At 40.9% G+C, this 15320-nt stretch overlaps 1 pseudogene; it reads left to right on the top strand.

The window, feature by feature from the left end:
* Positions 1-3820: 3820 nt before the first annotated feature.
* LOC103909246 (perforin-1 pseudogene) lies at positions 3821-5037 on the top strand (annotated as a pseudogene).
* The last annotated feature ends 10283 nt before the right edge of the window (positions 5038-15320 follow it).

Here is a 15320-nt window from a genome sequence, read left to right as displayed (position 1 = left end):
TATGAAGCGTGTATGCACTCTGACTACTTTTATATTGTTGATTAGCTGCTGAGCAATTCACTCTGTCTCGTGCTAAAGGCAGTCAATGTCAACCAATCGCAACAGACGGTCATCGGTCCAATCAGCGCAGATTAGCTTCACGCTAAGGAGGGTTTTGGGAACAAATGAATCACTGAACGATTCATATGGGAGTCGCTGGTATAATTAGACAAAATAAATGCAGATTACAAGATAAAGAAAGTGTTTTTTGACCTTGCATGCATATTAGACTGTTGTTGGAGACCCTTACAACCAAAATATGACCCTATTTCACGTATAATATGGGCTCTTTAATAAGAATTATACTTTCACATAACGTCATTAACTCTGTCATACATATAGGTGTTCTGACCTGATTGGTTAAAACACAGATAGACTAGTCAATTTCCACATGGGTGCGTGCGTACAAAACAGACATTCTCTAGACTGTTTAAAGCTGACCCCAGACCTATGAAAAAAGATCCACAATGAAATAGAACACACACACTTAAAGTACAATCTGTTTCTTACCCAAGGTTGAGTGTACTCTCAGCCACCTTTATCAAAACTGGTGAAAAAACGATATAATCTACATTCAGGCAGTTATATCCTTATACGCAAAGTCTATTTTGAATAAAAAGTATGATCACTTTAAACAGAATTAACACATAATAATAATATCAAAATCACTTTAGACAGTATAATCTCATATCAGTACGAATACGAAAACAGTTGTACAGTTGTTTTCTATCAGCGAGCCCTTCAGTTCCACTCGAGGTCTTCATGACCTCTGACCTAATTCGAAGGCTCCTATAAATAGAGTTACAAAGAGACAGGCACACACACTGAACATTCTTATATTAAGCAATGGGTTAACTTTATTCATTATTCTAATAATCATATTAATAAAGTAATGAAAAAGAAGAATAAATGTTGATCCACGCTGGGACGGATTGGAAAGCAGAAATCTGAATCCATCAAACTCAAATAACCACTCGTTACAACCGAGGTATGCAGAAGAGCATCACTTAAGGCGCAACACAACCAACCTTGAGGCGGATGGGCTACAGCAGCAGGAGACCACACCGGGTGCCACTCCTGTGAGCTAAGAAGAAACTACAATTCACATATGCTCACCAAAATTGGAGAATAGAAGACTGAAAAAAGTTTCCTAATCTGATGAGTCTCGATTTCTGCTGCGACATTTGGATGGTAGTACCAGAATTTGACGTCAACAACATGAAAGCATGGATCCATCCTGCCTTGTATCAACAGTTCAAACTGGTGGTGGCGATGTAATAATGTGGGGGAAATATTCTTGGCACACATTGAACCCATTAGTACCAATTGAGCACTGTGTCCATGCCATAGCCTACCTAAGTATTGTTGCTGACCCTGTCCATCCCTTTAGGACCACAGTGTACCCATCTTCTGATGGCTACTTCCAGCAGGATAACATGCCATGTCATAAAGCGTGAATCATCTCAGACTGGTTTCTTCAACACGACAATGAGTTACCTGTACTCAAAAGGCCTCCACAGTCACCAGCTCTCAATCCAAAAGAGCACCTCTAGGGTGTGTTAAAACCATAGACTGTAAAATATATGGACGTAGTATCCGTGACGTCACCCATAGGTTTCTAAAGAGCGCAAAAGAAGCCACAAGTAGGCGTGGCCAACCGTCGCCATTTTGTTCACGCGTCATCACACCCATGGCGGGATACCAAACAAGGGCAAAGAGGCGGAGAGTGAGCGGAGCTACAGACACCTGCTGACAGTTTGCTTGGACCTGGTTCAGACACTTTACTTTGGGAGAACGCTTAATACTTTATACTTTATCACCTGTGACTCGTTTGTATTCTGACCACTTGTGCTCGGTTGTATACTATATCAATAAAGTGTTTAGTCTTTTAAAAACACTGCTGTAATACATTGAGCCACTAAACATTGTTCTTATGACATTTTTCAACAGGAGGAAAACGCGAATCACTTCCAAACACTTCAGATGTAGTCTATGTTATATGTAAGACTATTGATGAAATCCAGCATAACACTGTATGACAACGCTTCAGATGACTGTTCTAGAGGCTACAGCTAATCAATCCGTCAGATTCTGGAGTGCATTACAGCTCTAAATATAAATATAAACGATAAATGATCTTAAATAAAACGAATACATGTATAGAGATGGTATATAAGTATATAACTTTACTCACATGTGAAACGGAGGCCACGTGAATGGTTTGTGAGCACAATAACGTGCACTCAGCATGACATTCCATCAAATAAGTGTAGGAAACAAGTCCAAAAGACAGTTGACTGTGTAAAGCCACATAAAACAACAAAGAAATACAATGAATACACCGAGTTCAGTGGCTAAAATGCAGGATTCAGCTGAGGTGACGTGACGGCGACCAACGAGACCTAGCTGTCACTCAAGTGGCCACTCCCTTAATTATGCAAACTTAATATAACTTAATATAAAGGAAACGGATGAGTTCTAAAAAAATTCACCCCCCTCACAGTTGTCATAAAGGGTAATATTACCTGTTTAACCAAAATCTTTTTTTGTACCAGGCTGTAAACACCTTTTTTTCTGCTGTAAAGTTGGCCATTCTAACAGTGGGCTCAATTAAAATTTGCTCTGTTTTGGAGCCAGGAGCGGACAAGACTAGCGGAATTTCGGATGAATTGCAGTTTTAGTTACTTCCGTATTGGCTTCCTGAGAGAGAGCGGGAGGTTGCCGCTTGGTTAAAACGGATGATTCGCATTATGTCAGCCGACAAATCTGCAGCAACTGTGTAATAATTTCAAGTCAATTTAGACCAAAATCTCTGAGAAATATTTCCAGTACCTTGTCAAGAAGGATTAAGGCAGTTTTGAAGGCAAAAGGGGGTCCAACCCGGTACTAGTAACGTGTAACTAATAAAGTGGCCGGTAAGTTTATAGGACTGTGTGAAAGTCTTAGGCCACTATAGTAATGTCGCTAACAAATAAAATGGTTTTAAGGCAGGTATTTCTATCTTTTGGTGCATATATAGGAAATATAATTTTACATTACAGTTTTGTGTACTAATGCTCATTTCAAATGCTGATGTGCAGCAAGCACACACAAATAGAGAGATGAAGCGTCACCCCTCACACTCTTCTCACATTTATATGCAACATGGGAAGTGCTTGATGAACAACCTGTATTTGCTTTTTTGCATGTGGCTGTTCGTCACAAGAAGAGAAGGCTTTGTTTGAGCTTGGGCTGACCATAGTTTACTGTTGCATACTGTTATTGAATTAAGGTGTCATTGTCCTAGTACTGTATCTAAAAATAAAAATAATTTTAAACAACTCTTTGTAAACCATTCTCCCTTTTCAGTTATCTAGCTGCACACTTGTGGTACCGTTGTGATACAGTAGGTTCCCTGTTTTGCTATGTCACACAATCATGTTCCCTCACAAAAGTCAAAGGAAACCCTTTCCTTTTCTCAGTTCTTCTCAGGAAATATATTGGCACTATGACAGCGAGATGTGCTTCTGCAATTGTTGTGAAAGGTGGACATATTATATAGTCCCTCTGCTATGGAAGTTCTTTGTACTTTTTTCCTCAATCATGACTACATGAATACATCCACCTGAAACAGTCCTAAATTTAGAAAAATGCAAGGCAGAGCATCATTTCATTCTTTGGTTAGCATTTTAATTGTTGAAATGGGTGTTGCTAAGAAAATGAAATAAGATAGATGAAGGCAGAACAGAAATGAGAGCCCCGGCCAGAAATTTGGGTGACTATTGATATTCTTCAAGCAATCAAATTACTGCCTGCATTCTATGAAATATTCGCCTACCGCAGGCTGATCTACAAATATGGCACTCACAATACCACAAGTGTAATGTTAGGGGGACACATGAAAGCCATAACAGCCATAAAAACCTGTTAGGCATCAATGAGTGGACTTTCAGACACTGCAATTAAAGACTGTTTGGATGTAGAAGCCTCGGGCATATATAAAGCATTAACTGTGGAGGCAGAGGCACGTTTATGTCAAGAACTTAAACAGAAGTTGGGCACAAATCTGAAGATGAGCAGCAAGTTTAGTGAGCGTCAGACAGAGATAATTGGAGGGAACATAAATGGAGAAGATCTGCTTTTTTCTGGATCATCACACCCAAATGCCCTTAAAAGCTGGCTTGAGTTTTGAAGAGCCTCCCTGATGTTGTGCAGTATACTCTGAAACCCCTCCATTTCTTACTGAGTGCTAAACACCCTGCCAGAAAAGGGCTGAAGAAAGCTGTTGAAGAATACATCATTGAAAATGCCCTCAGGAAGATTTGCTCTGAGCCTTGTAAGCTTGGTAAGAAGTGCAGTGCGAGAGATCCTTGTGTTTGTGTTTGTCAAAGTAGCCGAATTATGAAGTCCAACTGCTGTCCAACTGAAAAAGGGCTCGCCACCCTGAAGGTCTACAATCTCAGAGCCAAAGGTCTGTATGGAGATACATGGTCTCAAACAGATGGTTATGTAGAAATCAAACATCAAACACAAAACAAATGTACTCAGACTATTGATAATAATGACAATTCACGTTGGCCAGAAACATTTAATTTTGGTCATATTAATATCAAAATCGGCAGTACATTAACTTTTGAAGTATATGCCGATGATGACTTCTGGAATCGTGATCATCTTGGTACATGTTATTCTACACTTAAACGTGGAGTTGTTAATGATGCTTGTCCTTTAGATCATGGCACCTTATTTTTCAGCTATGAGGTGAAATGTGCACCCAGTCTAGAGGGCCCACAGTGTGATGAATACATACCTTCACCAATGGTTGCCTCTCTGGCTGACATTTTCAGCTTAAGAAATGGTGTTCTGGTTAAAGACATGCAGAGGCTAGATAAGAACTGGCACATCTGCACAAATTTAAAAACAATGACTACGTTTACATGTACATCAGTAATCAAATGATTTGCCTTAATCTGAATAAGACAGTAATATGATTAAGGTGATTATGAGTTGCTTTTTGAATGTTTCTTTCATGATCCTGTTTGGCATGTTATAGCACACACACTGTAAAGACAAAATCTGTAAAAAATAGTCAAAAGGCTGACAGCAGGGCTTCCAGAGATATTTTTTTAAATTAGAGAAAATAACCATTACAAAAATTACAAGCTAAAACTGTAAAAATACTAAACAGACTTTATTGTCAAAGTTCATTAAATGACAGGTAATAATGTTAATAATTAGCATTTAAACTGGAAAAACTGATCCATTCTGTGAAATTACTAAAAAAAAAAAAAAAAACAACTATCTGGTTAATCACCATAAATCTTAGGTTTTAATGGGTTATTTTGTAAAATTGCTTTACAGTAATTTACTTTTAAAGTACAGTTTTCCATTTACAATAACTAAGAATTTACTGAATAAATCCTTATTTTACAGAAAGATTAGTTATTTTCTGGCTACCTAGAATAATTTTGTAAAAAAAAAAAAAACAGATATTAGTACCTACAATTACCAAGAAATGTTGTAAAAAAAAAAAAAAAAAAAAAAAAACATAGTAAATTTCTAGTATAAAGGACCAAATCTGTAGCTAAACATTTGAATTGCTTAAATACAGAAATATTACTTTAGACAAAATGGAGGATAGCATTTAGAAAAATATAACAAAACAACATTTTCAGACATTATTAAATAGTATATATTTCTATAAAAGTAGCAAGGTGTTATTTACTTATATAACATCTTAATTAAAAGAAAATGGATATTCACAATATTTATCATTGTACAGACATTCTATTGTGTCCCAAATAATTTAAAGAATAGGAAAAACATGTGTAATACATTATTGTGAAGATACAAAAATACAAAGGGACAAATCTGTAAAAAAAAAAAACTAATAGCTGGGCTTCCTGAGATATTCTGCTGAATTAAAAAAAGAAAAACATTTCACAAAACTACAAGCAAAAACTGTAAAAATAAATTTGGCTTCATGGTCATTAATTTTGTACAACTTTCAAGTGAACACAATCAGCATTTTATCAAACATCCTGACTCTTTCAGGTCAATAAAAGCTGTGAACTGCTGCTATGAGTTTAAAGCTACAAAATGCATCTATTCATCCACCCACAATAAACATACTTCACATGGCCATGGCAGTCATTCACAGCCATCATAAAAGAAGAGCCAGAGTTTTTATTTATGAAACTGATTGTGTTGATCCGAAAAAAGAGATACACATACATTTAGGATGGCTTTAGGGTGAGTAAATCATGGGCTCATAGCAACGTCAGATTATTACAACAGCTTAAACCGTCAAATGTCAGTGAAAATGTATTTGTTTTTCCAATGCAAGATGATGACTTGCATTCTGTTCAGTTTATTCATGACAACTCTCAGTGGTGCATGCTGAATTAGTCTGAGAATCTTGATAGTACATGCTGGAAGGTCTGACTGCAGTACAATAGTGCAGCCAGAAGGAAACAAGAGCTTGGACAAGTGTGGGCACTCACATATACAGTTAGGTCCATAAATATTTGGACACCGTCACAATTGAAACATTTTTGGCTCTATACATCAACACAATGGATTTGAAATTAAACAAACAAGAAGTGCATTAACTGCAGACTGTCAGCTTTAATTTGTGATAAAGTATGTACATCCAAATCAGGTGAGCGGTGTAGGAATTACGACAATTTGCAAATGTGCCTCTCACTTGTTAAGCATCCAAAAGCAGGGCTGGACTGGGGCAAAAAATCGGCCCTGGCATTTTTTGAGTCAGAGCGGCCCACTACATTCAATCAAAATGCTATCTATCTATGCACGTCCAATATGTTTATCAGCTCCTATTTCATAAAACACAAAAGCCATATATATGAAATAAATAAATAAACTTTAATTTCAATTTAATTTCTGTAAACTGTCCATAAAGATTTTTGTTAAGTTCTAAAAATACACTATTCACCTTAGTCCCTTATTTATTAGGGCTTGTCACCGCGGAATAAACTGCCAACAATTCCTGCATGTTTTATGCAGCAGATGCCCTTCCAGCCACAAACCCAATATCGGAAATCACCCATAAGCACTCATACACTACAGCCAATTTAGCTTATTCAATACACTATTCACTCAGCCTATATTCAATAATAAACATAACAAAAACTGTCTGCTAATGCATGGGTAAATCTTCAAAGGGAACAGTATACTTTATAACCTCATTCTCCTCATCTTGCATGCTAATTCACTATCTAAACCAGGGGTCTCAAACTCAATTTACCTGGGGGCCGCAGGAGGCAAAGTCTGGGTGAGGCTGGGCCGCATAAGGGATTTCACAAAAAAAGGTCCTCAAATGTCATTATTAACAGTTTTAATTGTCTTCTGAACATGAAGTGTCCTGAACATTAATAGAACATTGAGTGAAGATTATGAACAGTTCTTCTGAACATGGCATCTTTTGCGTACTCCTTACTGCCAGAGACTTGACAGAGCTTCTTCTCACAAATCTGAACAACATTTGGCTTTAGAGCGGAAGCAGTTGAGACCCTCAGTATGGCTTGAAGATGATCATCATTAAGTCTAGACCTGTACTTTGACTTATTAAAGTTCAAGGTGGAGAATAACATCTTACACAAATATGTGCTCCCAAAAAGGCCAAGTCCTAGTGAAAAAAGTGGGGGAACTCACTCAAAACTTCCATTCCCTGCACCTAAAAAAAAGGCGTATATATGTATAAATAAAACACCCCCACCCCACTCCAGGTACATCAGTCTGTACCAGTCTGTATCTACCTATAATATATAGATGCAGGCTGTAGCTAAGTGGCAGGCAGGGGCGGGAACAGCTTACCTTGGTTCTTCCCGCCCGTCACAGCGTCTAACAAAGGGGCGGGGTGCGTGGTGACGTCACCGGCATCCCCGCTCCTTTGTTTACACGGCGGGTGGGGAATGCCAGTGACCGCTGTGTACGAATAGAATCAGCGGAGCGGGAAGCGCTATCTCTCCCCGCTCCGCTGATTCTGTCAGTGTACAGCGGTCGGCGTGGGCCACAAAATATTGCACCGAGGGCCGCAAATGGCCCGCGGGCCGCGAGTTTGAGACCCCTGATCTAAACAATGAAAACACAATATAAGAAAATCTGTTTCATTTTGATATTATGATTAACAGACACCAAACAGCCTTGTGTAGCTACATATTTATATGAGCGTCATCTTCACTCTGCATTCTTATAACAAAACAGGTCTTTAACATAACTGTCTCCTTTCATTTTCATTGAAAAGAACGAACTTTACCCTGTCTCTTTTGCAGATTATTAGTTTTAATAATAAATAATGGCCATTAAAACAGTATAACGTACAATAAATTGATACGATAAAAGTAAGCAATCAATTAATGTGCAGAATCAGTGTACGTGGCAACATAAATTAATATATTAGCTTATCTTTGCACTCAGCCAGTTACCTGAGAACAAGTGATTCAAAAGACAGAAGAGTTGTTATATAGAGACAAGATCAATTCAATATCACGTTTAACAACTATAGTGAGATGATATTCTAGCAGTAAATCTCTGATGAATTGTCCGACATGCACCATATTCTCACCTGGGGTTTATGCTCACCCGCTGAACTGGCTGCAGCTCTTGGCAGAGTGTGCGTGGTCACGTGATTTGCGTTTTTAGCCGTGTACTAGAATGAACGGAGAACTCTTCAGAACCGCTAAATGAAACACCAGTGTGTTTCCCGCGATTTCTCTGCGCCTCCCTTCCGTTTCTTCTTTCTGACTCTCGACTATTTCGACAAATACACACAGACGATGCACGCTCATACAGAGCCCAAAATAGGAGCTTGTGATTGGGCCAGCCCAATGTCAATAGAGAAAAGAACCAATGGGCTGCAGAGTGTCACATGGGCCGGCCCGGTCTGTCTGTCCGGGAAAAAAGCATCTACTTTTAGATAGTCACAGATCACAGCATCGTCAATTAATAAGGCAGACAAAAATGATAGGCTGCTAAGCCTTTTATGGGCCGATCAGATCATAAGACGATGATCAGCCCGGCCCAAAAAGTACGTCGGCCCACCGGGAATCTGCCCGGTCTGCCAGATGGCCAGTCCGCCCCTGTCCAAAAGTAATTGGACAGTTGGCTTCTACGTTGTTCCATGGCCAGGTGTGTGTTATTCCCTCATTATCCTAAGTACAATGAGCATATAAAAGGTCCAGAGTTCATTTCTAGTGTGCTAATTGCATTTGAAATCTGTGACTGTTACTTTCAACTCTCAAAATGAGATCCAAAGAGCTGTCACTATCAGTCAAGCAAGCCATCATTAGGCTGAAAAAACAAAACACACCCGTCAGAGAGATAGCAAAAACATTAGTGAAAACAACAGTTTGAAACAATTTTTTAAAAGAAACAACCCACCAGTGAGCTCTGCAACACTAAAAGACCTGGAAGACCATGGAAACAACTGTGTGACTAAAGAATTCTTTCCCTGGTGAAGAAAACACCCTTCACAACAGTTGAACAGATCAAGAACACTCTCCAGGAGGTACAGTAGGTGTAGGTGTGTCAAAGTCAACACATTAACTCACATATACAGTTAAGTCTATAAATATCAGGACATCAACACAATTTTAACATGTTTGGCTCTATAAACCAACACAATAAATTTAAAAAGAACAAGAAGAGCTTTAACAGCCATATCACCCTGTAGCCCAAGACCGGTTACTCACTAAAGCTAAGCAGGGCTGAGCTTGGTCAGTACCTGGATGGGAGACCACATGGGAAAACTAGGTTGCTGTTGGAAGGGGTGTTAGTTAGAAAGTCCAGCAGGGGGCGCTCAACCTATGGTCTGTGTGAGTCCTAATGCCCCGCTAAAAGTGAAGGGGACACTATACTGTCAGTGGCCGCCGTCTTTCGGATGAGATGTTAAACCGAGGTCCTGACTCTCTGTGGTCATTAAAAATCCCATGGCACTTCTCGTAAAGTAAGTCCGGTGTCCTAGTCAAAGTCCCTTAATTGGCCCTCACGATCATGGCCTCTCAATCATCCCCATCCACTGTATTGGCTCTATCACTGTCTCTCCACTCCACCAATAGCTGGTGTGTAGTGAGTGCACTGGCGCCGTTTAATATTTAAGAGCAGGATGATCTTGACCACCTTCAAAACCCGGCAAGCTATCCAGGAGTTTGGTCTGTGTGAGAAAGTAGAGGTTGAGCATTCATTATTTTTTATAAAATAAATACACCTGTCTGATGAAATGTTTGTTTTTTCAAATGAAAAAATACATACTTAAAAGAAAGATTTTTAATAATAGGCCCACATTAAATTGTCTGTTGACATATGAAATTAATGTAAACACCAAAGATATCAATGCCAATAATAATTCCTTGTCTTTGATACTGGCTCCTGAATTTCAATTATTTTATTATTGTTCCTTATGCATCACCACATGCATCACCAGCATGTCAAGCATTCTGTATGCTTTCAGTTTTATTGTTTTATTCTGAAGTATTACATTTGGTTTTGAACATAAAGACAGTCAGTGCCTTAAAGTATTGAAAACTATACCCAAACCTATCGAAAGGTAAAAGTTCTCGTTTTACTCACACCTGTGTTTTAAAAAGTAATATGAAAGAAAAACACCTTGGAAGTTTACAAAAATGAGTGGATTTTCCAATTATTCATTATCTAAAAAAATGTATGTAGAACATAAAACAAATCTCCATGCTTTAACTATTAGCTTTAGCTTCAGTTTAAAATGACAATGACTGTGGTTATATTACATAACATGTGTTTGTGTGTAAAACTGAAAATTATACACAAGGAACCATTGGATAAAAAAAGAAATAAACCACTACATGACATTTTGTTGTATTTTCATGACATGAGAAAACTTGACTATGCTCATTACAAATTTAAATAGAGGACATCTAGAACAGTGGTACACAGGCTTCCTTCTGGTGGTACGCGGAGGAATGAAATATGTCATGTACATGCTACACACATTTAATAATTTATCAAAAATGATGTATATAATATGCCGTTATTGACATATAGCCTATATTTCTGAGGTAATCAGCCACGTTTTTTTAACTGTGCAGAGTTGTAGCTGCTTTACTGGGCCTACTATGGTACTGTATTTCAATACTGCTAATTTTTGGTGGTACTTGGAGAGACAATTTTTTTCTGAGGTGGTACTTGATAAAATAAAGTTTGAGAACCACTGATCTAGAAGAAACACTGTCTTCTTAAAGGGCCATGAAACTCCCTCGTTTCAGCAGGGTGTTTTCACACCTCTACTTTGGAAAAAGTCAGAAAAGTGGGCGTGTCCAGCTTTGTTTAGGGGGGAGTGTCGGAGGAAGAAAAGAGGCTTGGTGTGGGAGTGTCTATTTGGACGCGCTGAATTTCAGAGTCAAAACACACACCCACAGCAGACAAAGGGACTGTGTTTACATGGACATCTGTAGTCGAATTATTTGCCAAATTATTAAATGGTGGACTTTAACTGCAGTTTGGCTCTTTTATTCAGGGAATTCATTCATGTCCCTCGCGACAAACGAGATATTTGATTCGAGAAACTGCTCTAAGCGTGTATTTTCATGCAATGTTTGATACCACACGGCGAATGAGAGAAAAAAAAACTCAGCATTTCCCGGAAACTTAGATGCACTCGGCAGGTAGCGTCAGAAAGCCACGTGTGTTATTCACGAGTTCACACTTGCATTCGTTTAAGTATAAAGCATATTTGGCGTGCTGTCCGGGGGGAGGGCTCTGAGCTCGAGGAGACACCCCAACTCGAGTTATTCCCCATATCAGGAAACAAAGAGGAGTTGGGATTCGAGCAAAGTATCTAGCCCGGCCCCAGAACGCTCCCCCCCGAGAATGCAATGCAAGAGGTGAGGTGACGGGGTGGTGGAGGGATGCTAAAGTCGTGAGATGCTGCAGGTAAGACAGCTTTGGTATATATAGGGGTTGCTCAAGAACTGATTTGATGATGGGATAATTGTCAATGACGTATTCGATACTGAAACTTCTGCGCATGCTCCTCCCGAAATTTGTTTACAAAACATCACTTCACGAGTTCACACTTGCATTCGTTTAAGTATAAAGCATATTTGGCGTGCTGTTCGGGGGAGGGCTCTGAGCTCGAGGAGACACCCCAACTCGAGTTATTCCCCTTATCAGGAAACAAAGAGGAGTTGGGATTCAAGCGAAGTATCTAGCCCGGCCCCAGAACGCTCCCCAAAACGCTATTTGGTTACAGGACAGCAGCCAGACAATGTGCAAGCCCAACAAAATTTGCTGATCTTAAAAATTTGGGGGGGTGCTGTAGAGTTATAACGTATGTTTTTCGGGAGGAAGCATTTGCTTTGTTGATAGTGGTGCATGATGAATGTCTCCAGCAAAAGTGTCTGCTCCAACGGGAGACGGGCGTCTTCCGTAGGAGCGGTCACTGCATTAGCAATGGTGTGTGTTAAAAGTATGCATCCCCGTAATAGCTGTCACTGTGCTGACATTGGTGTATGATGAGGTATGCGTCTCAAATAGGAGTGGTCACTGCGCTTGCAGTGGTGTATAATAATACGGTGTACGTCTCCCGTAGGAGCGGTCACTGCGCTTGCAGTGGTGCATAATTATAAGGTGTACGTCTCCCATAGGACCGGTCACTGTACTAATAGTGGTGCATAATAATAAGGTGTGTATCTCCTGTATGAGGTATGAGTGGTCACTGCCCTAGCGGCAGTGTGTAATAAGGTGTCCGTCTCCCGTAGGAGCAGTCACTGCGCTTGCAGTGGTGCATAATTATAAGGTGTACATGTCCCGTAAGGAGCAGTCACTGCGCTTGCAGTGGTGCATAGTTATGAGGTGTACGTCTCCCGTAGGAGCGGTCACTGCGCTTGCAGTGGTGCATAATTATAAGGTGTACGTCTCCCGTAGGAGCAGTCACTGTACTAACAGTGGTGCATAATAATAAGGCGTGTGTCTCCTGTATGAGGTATGAGTGGTCGCTGCCCTAGCGGCAGTGTGTAATAAGGTGTGCGTCTCCCATAGGAGCAGTCACTGTGCTTGCAGTGGTGCATAATTATGAGGTGTACGTCTCCCGTAGGAGCGGTCACTGCATTAGCAGTGGTGCATAATAAGATGTGCGTCTACCGTAGGAGTGGTCACTGCACTAGCAGTAGTGTGTAATCAAGTGTGTGTCTCCCGTAGGAGCAGTCACTGCGCTTGCAGTGGTGCAGTGGTGCATAATAAAGTGTACGTCTCCAGTGGGAGCTGCCACTACACTCGCAGTGGTACATAATAGTAAGGTGTGCTTCTCCCATAGGAGCAGTCACTGTGCTTGCGGTGGTGCAAAATATTAGGGTGTGTGTCTCCCGTATGAGTAGTCACTGCCCTAGTAGCAGTGTGTAATCAGGTATGCGTCTCTTGTAGGAGCGGTCACTGCGCTTGCAGTGGTGCATAATATTAATGTGTGCATGCCCCGTAGGAGCGATCACTGCGCTAGCAGTGGCGCATGATAATAAGGTGTGTGTCTCCTGTAGGAGAGGTCACTGCACTAGCAGTAGTATGTAATAAGGTGTGCATCTCCCGTAGAATCGGTCACTGCGCTTGCAGTAGTGCATATTGATAAGGAGTGTGACTCCGGTGGGAGCGGTAACTACACTTGCAATAGTACAAAATGATAAGGTGTGCGACTCCTGTAGGAGCAGTCACTGCGCTTGCAATAATACAAAATGATAAGGTGTGTGACTCCTGTAGGAGCGGTAACTGCGCTTGCAGTGGTGCATGATAAATAAGGTGTGCGTCTCCAGTGAGAGTGGTCACTGCGCTAGCAGTGGTGCATAATAATAATAAAAATGTGTACGTCTATCGTAGGAGCAGTCACTGCGCTTGCAGTGGAGCGTAATAAGGCGTATGTCTAGAGTGGAAGCAGACCCTGTGCTTGCAGTAGTACGTAATAGGGTGTGAGTCCCCAGTGAGAGAGCATCCTTATAATAGAACTCCTTGAAGGGGTTAATGACCAGGATTAGGAAAGTTTTAGGGGTTGAAATAGTAAAAGGGGGGCAATGATGGCGCATTTCCACTGACTTTTCAGTTTAATTTCTGTGGAAAACGTAATTGATAGTATTAAAGGAACTTAAGGTAGTGCGAGGAGCATTGAGTAGTAGCCGAAAGTTTGAATGGAGTTCCATGGCTTTTATTGAATGCAATTACGACTTGAATCGCTGTGAAAATAGATGGGGTAAGCTAGTCATGGGATTCTGGATGATTTCTGAGCTGAAGTTGCTTATCGCTTGGTGTTATTATTAGTTCATAATTACTTATCAAATTTATTTAATTAAACGATTTATTTTATATACGCGTGTTGTCTATGTAAACGTTAATAACGTATTTAAGTTTATACATGTTAAGTACCTAGACGATGAATCTAAGAAAAATAGTCTAACGTGGCCCAGGATCACAGGTGGAAGCGAAAGAGAAGAGTGGAGGGGCTGCCGGTGTTAGTGACGACAGCGGAGGCAGCTTCACGCTGGAACTTGCGTCAGGGCCTGAAAGAAAGTTGGGGACTAGAGCCGTTTGCGGAGGCGTGCTCACGCTACTGATGACCCTAGGATCACAGGTGGGAAGAAAAGAGAAGAGGGGTTGCCGGCGTTAGTGACGTCAGCGGAGGCAGCCTTGCGCTGGCACTTACGTCGGGGCCTGATAGAAAGTTGGGGACTAGAGCCGTTTGCGGAGGCATGCTCGTGCTACTGATGACTCTAGGATCACAGGTGGGAGGAAAAGAGAAGAGGGGCTGCCGGCGTTAGTGACGTCAGCGGAGGCAGCCTCGCGCTGGCACTTACATTGGGGCCTGACAAAGTTGGGGACTAGAGCCATTTGCGGAGGCATGCTCGCGCTACTGATGACCCTAGGATCACAGGAGGAAGGAAAAGAGAAGAGAGGAAAGCTATCGGCGCTAGTGACGTCAGCGGAGGCAGCCTCACGCTGGAACTTGCGTCGGGGCCTGAAGAAAGTTGGGGGCTAGAGCCCATTGCGGAGGCATGCTCATGCTACTGATGGCCCTAGGATCACAGGTGGAAAGAAAAGAGAAGAGAGAAGGGGCTGCCGGTGTTGGTGACATCAGCGGAAGCGGCCTCACGCTTGAACTTGCATCAGGGCCTGAACAAACCTGGTTAATCTGCAAGCGGCATGAAGGAAGAGTCCGCTTATTAGGTGGTGACCTGTTGGTGATGTATGTAATAATGTTTCCGGGTCCAAGCCGCCACTCATTTAAGTTGAGAAATTTAATAGTTTATGATCACTTTAAATTCTTATCA

The sequence above is a fragment of the Danio rerio genome, chromosome 19 (assembly GCF_052040795.2).
Source record: "Danio rerio strain M-AB ecotype USA chromosome 19, GRCz13ab, whole genome shotgun sequence".
NCBI classification, from domain to species: domain Eukaryota; kingdom Metazoa; phylum Chordata; class Actinopteri; order Cypriniformes; family Danionidae; genus Danio; species Danio rerio.
This window is presented reverse-complemented; position numbering and strand designations above follow the sequence as displayed.